Raw genomic sequence first — 12,777 nt, forward strand, 5'->3', positions numbered from 1 at the left:
ACAACACATCCCAGAGTGAGAACACATTCCCAGAGTGACAAAACATTCGCAGAGTGACAACACATTCCCAGTGTGACAACACATTCCCAGAGTGACAACACATTCCCAGTGTGACAACACATCCCAGAGTGACAACACATTCGCAGTGTGACAACACATTCCCAGTGTGACAACACATTCCCAGAGTGACAACACATTCCCAGTGTGACAACACATTCCCAGTGTGACAACACATTCCCAGAGTGACAACACATTCCCAGTGACAATACATTCACAGAGTGACAACACATTCCCAGAGTGACAACACATTCCCAGAGTGACAACACATTCCCAGAGTGACAACACATTCCCAGTGTAACAACACATTCCCAGAGTGACAACACGTTCCCAGAGTGACAACACGTTCCCAGAGTGACAACACATTCCCAGAGTGACAACACATTACCAGTGTGACAAAACATTCCCAGAGTGACAATACATTCCCACAGTGACAACACATTCCCAGTGAGACAACAAATTCCCAGAGTGACAACACATTCCCAGAGTGACAACACATTCCCAGTGTGACAACACATTCCCACAGTGACAACACATTCCCACAGTGACAACACATTCCCAGCGTGACAACACATTCCCAGAGTGACAACCCATTCCCAGTGTGACAACACATTCCCAGTGTGACAACACATTCCCAGAGTGACAACACATTCCCAGTGTGACAACACATCCCAGTGTGACAACACATTCCCAGTGTGACAACACATTCCCAGAGTGACAACACATTCCCAGGGTGACAACACATTCCCAGAGTGACAACACATCCCAGAGTGACAACACATTCCCAGTGTGACAACACATTCCCAGCGGGACAACACATTCCCAGTGTGACAACACATTCCCAGAGTGACAACACATTCCCAGAGTGACAACACATTCCCAGTGTGACAACACATCCCAGAGTGACAACACATTCCCAGTGTGACAACACATTCCCAGTGTGACAACACATTCCCAGAGTGACAACACTTTCCCAGTGTGACAACACATTCCCAGATTGACAACACATTCCCAGAGTGACAACACATTCCCAGTGGGACAACACGTTCCCAGTGTGACAACACAATCCCAGTGTGACAACACATACCCAGAGTGACAACACATACATAGAAACATAGAAACATAGAAGATAGGAGCAGGAGTAGGCCATTCGGCCCTTCGAGCCTGCTCCGCCATTCAATGTGATCATGGCTGATCATCCAAATTCAGTACCCTGCCCCTGCCTTTTCCCCATATCCCTTGATCCCTTCAGCCTCAAGAAACATATCGAACTCTTTCTTGAATATATTTAATGAACTGGCCTCCACCGCCCTCTGTGGCAGAGAATTCCACAGGTTCACCACTCTCTGGGTGAAGAAATTCCTCCTCATTTCAGTCCTAAATGGCTTACCCCTTATCCTTAGACTATGACCCCTGGTTCTGGACTCCCCCGCCATCAGAAACATCCTTCCTGCATCTAGTCTGTCCAGATATGACAGAATTTTATAGGTTTCGATGAGATCCCCTCTCAATCTTCTAAACTCCAGTGAGTATAAGCCCAATCGACACAATCTCTCCTCATACGTCATTCCTGCCATCCCAAGTATCAGCCTGGTGAATCTTCGCTGCACTCCCTCCATGGCAAGAACATCCTTCCTCAGGTAAGGTGACCAAAACTGCACACAATACTCAAGGTGCGGTCTCACCAAGGCCCTGTACAACTGTAGCAAGACATCCTTGTTCCTGTACTCGAACCCTCTTGCTACGAAGGCCAACATACCATTTGCCTTCTCAACCGCCTGCTGCACCTGCATGCTTACCTTCAGCGACTGGTGCACAAGGACACCCAGGTCTCTTTGCACTTCCTCTTCTCCCAATCTATTGCCATTCAAATAATAATCTGCCTTCCTGTTTTTGCCACCAAAGTGGATAACCTCACATTTATCCACATTATAGTGCATTTGCCATGTTTCTGCCCATTCACCCAACCTGTCCAAATCGTACTGGAGTTTCCCGACATCCTCCTCGCAGCTTACCCTCCCGCCCAGCTTTGTGTCGTCTGCAAATTTGGAGATATTACATCCAATTCCCTCGTCCAGATCATTAATATATATTGTGAACAGCTGGGGTCCTAGGGCCGATCCTTGCGTAACACATTCCCAGTGTGACAACACATTCCCAGAGTGACAACACATTCCCAGAGTGACAACACATTCCCAGAGTGACAACACATTCCCAGAGTGACAACACATTCGCAGAGTGACAACACATTCCCAGTGTGACAAAACATTCCCAGTGTGACAATACATTCCCAGGGTGACAACACATTCCCAGTGTGACAACACATTCCAGAGTGAGAACACATCCCAGAGTGAGAACACATTCCCAGTGTGACAACACAATCCCAGTATGACAACACACTCCCAGAGTGACAACACATTCCCAGAGTGACAACACATTCCCAGAGTGACAACACATTCCCAGTGGGACAACACATTCCCAGAGTGACAACACATTCCCAGAGTGACAATACATTCCCAGTGTGACAACACATCCCAGAGTGACAACACATTCCCAGTGTGACAAAACATTCCCAAAGTGACAAAACATTCCCAGAGTGACAACACATTCCCAGAGTGAGAACAGATTCCCAGTGTGACAACACAAACCCAGTGTGACAACACATTCCCAGAGTGACAACACATTCCCAGAGTGACAAAACATTCCCAGAGTGACAACACATTCCCAGAGTGACAACACATTCCCAGTGTGACAACACATTCCCAGAGTGACAACACATCCCAGAGTGACAACACATTCCCAGAGTGACAAAACATTCCGAGAGTGACAAAACATTCCCAGAGTGACAACACATTCCCAGTGAGACAACACATTCCCAGAGTGACAACACATTCCCAGTGTGACAACACATTCCCAGAGTGACAACACATTCCCACAGTGACAACGCATTCCCAGAGTGACAACGCATTCCCAGAGTGACAACACATTCCCAGAGTGACAACACATTCCCAGAGTGACAACACATTCCCAGAGTGCGAACACATTCCCAGTGTGACAACACAAACCCAGTGTGACAACACATTCCCAGAGTGACAACACATTCCCAGAGTGACAAAACATTCCCAGAGTGACAACACATTCCTAGAGTGACAACACATTCCCAGAATGACAACACATCCCAGAGTGACAAGACATTCCCAGAGTGACAACACATTCCCAGTGTGACAACACATTCCCAGAGTGACAACACATCCCAGAGTGACAACACATTCCCAGAGTGACAAAACATTCCGAGAGTGACAAAACATTCCCAGAGTGACAACACATCCCAGAGTGAGAACACATTCCCAGTGTGACAACACAAACCCAGTGTGACAACACATTCCCAGAGTGACAACACATTCCCAGGGTGACAAAACATTCCCAGAGTGACAACACATTCCCAGAGTGACAACACATTCCCAGAATGACAACACATCCCAGAGTGACAAGACATTCCCAGAGTGACAACACATTCCCAGTGTGACAACACATTCCCAGAGTGACAACACATCCCAGAGTGACAACACATTCCCAGAGTGACAAAACATTCCCAGAGTGACAAAACATTCCCAGAGTGACAACACATTCCCAGTGTGACAACACATTCCCAGTGTGACAACACATTCCCAGAGTGACAACACATTCCCACAGTGACAACGCATTCCCAGAGTGACAACGCATTCCCAGAGTGACAACACATTCCCAGTGTGACAACACATTCCCAGAGTGACAACACATTCCCAGAGTGACAACACATTCCCAGAGTGGCAACACATTCCCAGAGTGACAACACATTCCCAGTGTGACAACACATTCCCAGTGTGACAACACATTCCCAGAGTGACAACACATTCCCAGTGTGACAACACATTCCCAGTGGGACAACACATTCCCAGAGTGACAACACATTCCCAGAGTGACAACACATTCCCAGAGTGACAACACATTTCCAGTGGGACAACACGTTCCCAGAGTGACAACACATTCCCAGAGTGACAACACATTCCCAGTGTGACAAAACATTCCCAGAGTGACAATACATTCCCACAGTGACAACACATTCCCAGTGAGACAACACATTCCCAGAGTGACAATACATTCCCAGAGTGACAAAACATTCCAAGTGTGACAACACATTCCCAGAGTGACAACACATTCCCACAGTGACAACACCTTCCCAGCGTGACAAGACATTCCCAGAGTGACAACCCATTCCCAATGTGACAACACATTCCCAGTGTGACAACACATTCCCAGAGTGACAACACATTCCCAGAGTGACAACACATCCCAGAGTGACAACACATTCCCAGAGTGACAACACATTCCCAGTGTGACAACACATCCCAGAGTGACAACACATTCCCAGAGTGACAACACATTCCCAGAGTGACAACACATTCCCAGAGTGACAACACATTCCCAGTGTGACAAAACATTCCCAGTGTGACAATACATTCCCAGGGTGACAACACATTCCCAGTGTGACAACACATTCCAGAGTGAGAACACATCCCAGAGTGAGAACACATTCCCAGTGTGACAACACAATCCCAGTATGACAACACACTCCCAGAGTGACAACACATTCCCAGAGTGACAACACATTCCCAGAGTGACAACACATTCCCAGTGGGACAACACATTCCCAGAGTGACAACACATTCCCAGAGTGACAATACATTCCCAGTGTGACAACACATCCCAGAGTGACAACACATTCCCAGTGTGACAAAACATTCCCAAAGTGACAAAACATTCCCAGAGTGACAACACATTCCCAGAGTGAGAACAGATTCCCAGTGTGACAACACAAACCCAGTGTGACAACACATTCCCAGAGTGACAACACATTCCCAGAGTGACAAAACATTCCCAGAGTGACAACACATTCCCAGAGTGACAACACATTCCCAGTGTGACAACACATTCCCAGAGTGACAACACATCCCAGAGTGACAACACATTCCCAGAGTGACAAAACATTCCGAGAGTGACAAAACATTCCCAGAGTGACAACACATTCCCAGTGAGACAACACATTCCCAGAGTGACAACACATTCCCAGTGTGACAACACATTCCCAGAGTGACAACACATTCCCACAGTGACAACGCATTCCCAGAGTGACAACGCATTCCCAGAGTGACAACACATTCCCAGAGTGACAACACATTCCCAGAGTGACAACACATTCCCAGAGTGCGAACACATTCCCAGTGTGACAACACAAACCCAGTGTGACAACACATTCCCAGAGTGACAACACATTCCCAGAGTGACAAAACATTCCCAGAGTGACAACACATTCCTAGAGTGACAACACATTCCCAGAATGACAACACATCCCAGAGTGACAAGACATTCCCAGAGTGACAACACATTCCCAGTGTGACAACACATTCCCAGAGTGACAACACATCCCAGAGTGACAACACATTCCCAGAGTGACAAAACATTCCGAGAGTGACAAAACATTCCCAGAGTGACAACACATCCCAGAGTGAGAACACATTCCCAGTGTGACAACACAAACCCAGTGTGACAACACATTCCCAGAGTGACAACACATTCCCAGGGTGACAAAACATTCCCAGAGTGACAACACATTCCCAGAGTGACAACACATTCCCAGAATGACAACACATCCCAGAGTGACAAGACATTCCCAGAGTGACAACACATTCCCAGTGTGACAACACATTCCCAGAGTGACAACACATTCCCAGTGGGACAACACATTCCCAGTGTGACAACACACTCCCAGAGTGACAACACATTCCCAGTGGGACAACACAATCCCAGAGTGACAAAACATTCCGAGAGTGACAAAACATTCCCAGAGTGACAACACATTCCCAGTGTGACACCACATTCCCAGAGTGACAACACATTCCCAGTGTGACAACACATTCCCAGAGTGACAACGCATTCCCACAGTGACAATGCATTCCCACAGTGACAAAACATTCCCAGAGTGACAATGCATTCCCAGTGTGACAACACATTCCCAGAGTGACAACACATTCCCAGAGTGACAACACATCCCAGTGTGACAACACATTCCCAGAGTGACAACACATTCCCAGAGTGTCAACACATTCCCAGAGTGACAACACATTCCCAGTGTGACAAAACATTCCCAGTGTGACAACACATTCCCAGAGTGACAACACATTCCTAGTGTGACAACACATCCCAGAGTGACAACACATCCCAGAGTGAGAACACATTCCCAGAGTGACAAAACATTCGCAGAGTGACAACACATTCCCAGTGTGACAACACATTCCCAGAGTGACAACACATTCCCAGTGTGACAACACATCCCAGAGTGACAACACATTCGCAGTGTGACAACACATTCCCAGTGTGACAACACATTCCCAGAGTGACAACACATTCCCAGTGTGACAACACATTCCCAGTGTGACAACACATTCCCAGAGTGACAACACATTCCCAGTGACAATACATTCACAGAGTGACAACACATTCCCAGAGTGACAACACATTCCCAGAGTGACAACACATTCCCAGAGTGACAACACATTCCCAGAGTGACAACACGTTCCCAGAGTGACAACACGTTCCCAGAGTGACAACACGTTCCCAGAGTGACAACACATTCCCAGAGTGACAACACATTACCAGTGTGACAAAACATTCCCAGAGTGACAATACATTCCCACAGTGACAACACATTCCCAGTGAGACAACAAATTCCCAGAGTGACAACACATTCCCAGAGTGACAACACATTCCCAGTGTGACAACACATTCCCACAGTGACAACACATTCCCACAGTGACAACACATTCCCAGCGTGACAACACATTCCCAGAGTGACAACCCATTCCCAGTGTGACAACACATTCCCAGTGTGACAACACATTCCCAGAGTGACAACACATTCCCAGTGTGACAACACATCCCAGTGTGACAACACATTCCCAGTGTGACAACACATTCCCAGAGTGACAACACATTCCCAGGGTGACAACACATTCCCAGAGTGACAACACATCCCAGAGTGACAACACATTCCCAGTGTGACAACACATTCCCAGCGGGACAACACATTCCCAGTGTGACAACACATTCCCAGAGTGACAACACATTCCCAGAGTGACAACACATTCCCAGTGTGACAACACATCCCAGAGTGACAACACATTCCCAGTGTGACAACACATTCCCAGTGTGACAACACATTCCCAGAGTGACAACACTTTCCCAGTGTGACAACACATTCCCAGATTGACAACACATTCCCAGAGTGACAACACATTCCCAGTGGGACAACACGTTCCCAGTGTGACAACACAATCCCAGTGTGACAACACATACCCAGAGTGACAACACATACATAGAAACATAGAAACATAGAAGATAGGAGCAGGAGTAGGCCATTCGGCCCTTCGAGCCTGCTCCGCCATTCAATGTGATCATGGCTGATCATCCAAATTCAGTACCCTGTCCCTGCCTTTTCCCCATATCCCTTGATCCCTTCAGCCTCAAGAAACATATCGAACTCTTTCTTGAATATATTTAATGAACTGGCCTCCACCGCCCTCTGTGGCAGAGAATTCCACAGGTTCACCACTCTCTGGGTGAAGAAATTCCTCCTCATTTCAGTCCTAAATGGCTTACCCCTTATCCTTAGACTATGACCCCTGGTTCTGGACTCCCCCGCCATCAGAAACATCCTTCCTGCATCTAGTCTGTCCAGATATGACAGAATTTTATAGGTTTCGATGAGATCCCCTCTCAATCTTCTAAACTCCAGTGAGTATAAGCCCAATCGACACAATCTCTCCTCATACGTCATTCCTGCCATCCCAAGTATCAGCCTGGTGAATCTTCGCTGCACTCCCTCCATGGCAAGAACATCCTTCCTCAGGTAAGGTGACCAAAACTGCACACAATACTCAAGGTGCGGTCTCACCAAGGCCCTGTACAACTGTAGCAAGACATCCTTGTTCCTGTACTCGAACCCTCTTGCTACGAAGGCCAACATACCATTTGCCTTCTCAACCGCCTGCTGCACCTGCATGCTTACCTTCAGCGACTGGTGCACAAGGACACCCAGGTCTCTTTGCACTTCCTCTTCTCCCAATCTATTGCCATTCAAATAATAATCTGCCTTCCTGTTTTTGCCACCAAAGTGGATAACCTCACATTTATCCACATTATAGTGCATTTGCCATGTTTCTGCCCATTCACCCAACCTGTCCAAATCGTACTGGAGTTTCCCGACATCCTCCTCGCAGCTTACCCTCCCGCCCAGCTTTGTGTCGTCTGCAAATTTGGAGATATTACATCCAATTCCCTCGTCCAGATCATTAATATATATTGTGAACAGCTGGGGTCCTAGGGCCGATCCTTGCGTAACACATTCCCAGTGTGACAACACATTCCCAGAGTGACAACACATTCCCAGAGTGACAACACATTCCCAGAGTGACAACACATTCCCAGAGTGACAACACATTCGCAGAGTGACAACACATTCCCAGTGTGACAAAACATTCCCAGTGTGACAATACATTCCCAGGGTGACAACACATTCCCAGTGTGACAACACATTCCAGAGTGAGAACACATCCCAGAGTGAGAACACATTCCCAGTGTGACAACACAATCCCAGTATGACAACACACTCCCAGAGTGACAACACATTCCCAGAGTGACAACACATTCCCAGAGTGACAACACATTCCCAGTGGGACAACACATTCCCAGAGTGACAACACATTCCCAGAGTGACAATACATTCCCAGTGTGACAACACATCCCAGAGTGACAACACATTCCCAGTGTGACAAAACATTCCCAAAGTGACAAAACATTCCCAGAGTGACAACACATTCCCAGAGTGAGAACAGATTCCCAGTGTGACAACACAAACCCAGTGTGACAACACATTCCCAGAGTGACAACACATTCCCAGAGTGACAAAACATTCCCAGAGTGACAACACATTCCCAGAGTGACAACACATTCCCAGTGTGACAACACATTCCCAGAGTGACAACACATCCCAGAGTGACAACACATTCCCAGAGTGACAAAACATTCCGAGAGTGACAAAACATTCCCAGAGTGACAACACATTCCCAGTGAGACAACACATTCCCAGAGTGACAACACATTCCCAGTGTGACAACACATTCCCAGAGTGACAACACATTCCCACAGTGACAACGCATTCCCAGAGTGACAACGCATTCCCAGAGTGACAACACATTCCCAGAGTGACAACACATTCCCAGAGTGCGAACACATTCCCAGTGTGACAACACAAACCCAGTGTGACAACACATTCCCAGAGTGACAACACATTCCCAGAGTGACAAAACATTCCCAGAGTGACAACACATTCCTAGAGTGACAACACATTCCCAGAATGACAACACATCCCAGAGTGACAAGACATTCCCAGAGTGACAACACATTCCCAGTGTGACAACACATTCCCAGAGTGACAACACATCCCAGAGTGACAACACATTCCCAGAGTGACAAAACATTCCGAGAGTGACAAAACATTCCCAGAGTGACAACACATCCCAGAGTGAGAACACATTCCCAGTGTGACAACACAAACCCAGTGTGACAACACATTCCCAGAGTGACAACACATTCCCAGGGTGACAAAACATTCCCAGAGTGACAACACATTCCCAGAGTGACAACACATTCCCAGAATGACAACACATCCCAGAGTGACAAGACATTCCCAGAGTGACAACACATTCCCAGTGTGACAACACATTCCCAGAGTGACAACACATCCCAGAGTGACAACACATTCCCAGAGTGACAAAACATTCCCAGAGTGACAAAACATTCCCAGAGTGACAACACATTCCCAGTGTGACAACACATTCCCAGTGTGACAACACATTCCCAGAGTGACAACACATTCCCACAGTGACAACGCATTCCCAGAGTGACAACGCATTCCCAGAGTGACAACACATTCCCAGTGTGACAACACATTCCCAGAGTGACAACACATTCCCAGAGTGACAACACATTCCCAGAGTGGCAACACATTCCCAGAGTGACAACACATTCCCAGTGTGACAACACATTCCCAGTGTGACAACACATTCCCAGAGTGACAACACATTCCCAGTGTGACAACACATTCCCAGTGGGACAACACATTCCCAGAGTGACAACACATTCCCAGAGTGACAACACATTCCCAGAGTGACAACACATTTCCAGTGGGACAACACGTTCCCAGAGTGACAACACATTCCCAGAGTGACAACACATTCCCAGTGTGACAAAACATTCCCAGAGTGACAATACATTCCCACAGTGACAACACATTCCCAGTGAGACAACACATTCCCAGAGTGACAATACATTCCCAGAGTGACAAAACATTCCAAGTGTGACAACACATTCCCAGAGTGACAACACATTCCCACAGTGACAACACCTTCCCAGCGTGACAAGACATTCCCAGAGTGACAACCCATTCCCAATGTGACAACACATTCCCAGTGTGACAACACATTCCCAGAGTGACAACACATTCCCAGAGTGACAACACATCGCAGAGTGACAACACATTCCCAGAGTGACAACACATTCCCAGTGTGACAACACATCCCAGAGTGACAAAACATTCCCAGTGTGACAACACATTCCCAGTGGGACAACACATTCCCAGTGTGACAAAACATTCCCAATGTGACAACACATTCCCAGTGTGACAACACATTCCCAGAGTGACAACACATTCCCAGAGTGACAACACATCCCAGAGTGACAACACATTCCCAGAGTGACAACACATTCCCAGTGTGACAACACATCCCAGAGTGACAAAACATTCCCAGTGTGACAACACATTCCCAGTGGGACAACACATACATAGAAACATAGAAACATAGAAGATAGGAGCAGGAGTAGGCCATTCGGCCCTTCGAGCCTGCTCCGCCATTCAATGTGATCATGGCTGATCATCCAAATTCAGTGCCCTGTCCCTGCCTTTTCCCCATATCCCTTGATCCCTTCAGCCTCAAGAAACATATCCAACTCTTTCTTGAATATATTTAATGAACTGGCCTCCACCGCCCTCTGTGGCAGAGAATTCCACAGGTTCACCACTCTCTGGGTGAAGAAATTCCTCCTCATTTCAGTCCTAAATGGCTTACCCCTTATCCTTAGACTATGACCCCTGGTTCTGGACTCCCCCGCCATCAGAAACATCCTTCCTGCATCTAGTCTGTCCAGACCTGACAGAATTTTATAGGTTTCGATGAGATCCCCTCTCAATCTTCTAAACTCCAGTGAGTATAAGCCCAATCGACACAATCTCTCCTCATACGTCATTCCTGCCATCCCAAGTATCAGCCTGGTGAATCTTCGCTGCACTCCCTCCATGGCAAGAACGTCCTTCCTCAGGTAAGGTGACCAAAACTGCACACAATACTCAAGGTGCGGTCTCACCAAGGCCCTGTACAACTGTAGCAAGACATCCTTGTTCCTGTACTCGAACCCTCTTGATACGAAGGCCAACATACCATTTGCCTTCTTAACCGCCTGCTGCACCTGCATGCTTACCTTCAGCGACTGGTGCACAAGGACACCCAGGTCTCTTTGCACTTCCCCTTCTCCCAATCTATTGCCATTCAAATAATACTCTGCCTTCCTGTTTTTGCCACCAAAGTGGATAACCTCACATTTATCCACATTATAGTGCATTTGCCATGTTTCTGCCCAATCACCCAACCTGTCCAAATCGTACTGGAGTTTCCCGACATCCTCCTCGCAGCTTACCCTCCCGCCCAGCTTTGTGTCGTCTGCAAATCTGGAGATATTACATCCAATTCCCTCGTCCAGATCATTAATTAATATTGTGAACAGCTGGGGTCCTAGGACCGATCCTTGCGTAACACATTCCCAGTGTGACAACACATTTCCAGAGTGACAACACATTCCCAGAGTCACAACACATTCCCAGAGTGACAACACATTCCCAGAGTAACAACACATTCCCAGTGTGACAACACATTTCCAGAGTGACAACACATTCCCAGAGTCACAACACATTCCCAGAGTGACAACACATTCCCAGAGTGACAACACATTCCCAGTGTGACAACACATTCCCAGTGTGACAACACATTCCCAGAGTGACAACACATTCCCAGAGTGACAACACATTCCCAGAGTGACAAAACATTCCCAGAGTGACAACACATTCCCAGAGTGACAACACATCCCAGAGTGACAAAACATTCCCGGAGTGACAACACATTCCCAGAGTGACAATACATTCCCAGTGTGACAACACATTTCCAGTGTGACAACACAATCCCAGTGTGACAACCCATTCCCAGAGTGACAACACATTCCCAGTGTGACAACACATTCCCATGGGGCAACACATTCCCAGTGTGACAACACATTCCCAGAGTGACAACACAATCCCAGTGTGACAAAACATTCCCAAAGTGACAACACATTCCCAGAGTGACAATACATTCCCAGTGTGACAACACATTTCCAGTGTGACAACACAATCCCAGTGTGACAACCCATTCCCAGAGTGACAACACATTCCCAGTGTGACAACACATTCCCAGTGGGACAACACATTCCCAGTGTGACAAAACATTCCCAAAGTGACAACACATTCCCAGAGTGACA

This window comes from Somniosus microcephalus, chromosome 33, assembly GCF_052327205.1.
Source record: "Somniosus microcephalus isolate GS21.2 chromosome 33, FLI_Smic_1.0, whole genome shotgun sequence".
Classification (NCBI taxonomy): Eukaryota; Metazoa; Chordata; class Chondrichthyes; order Squaliformes; family Somniosidae; genus Somniosus; species Somniosus microcephalus.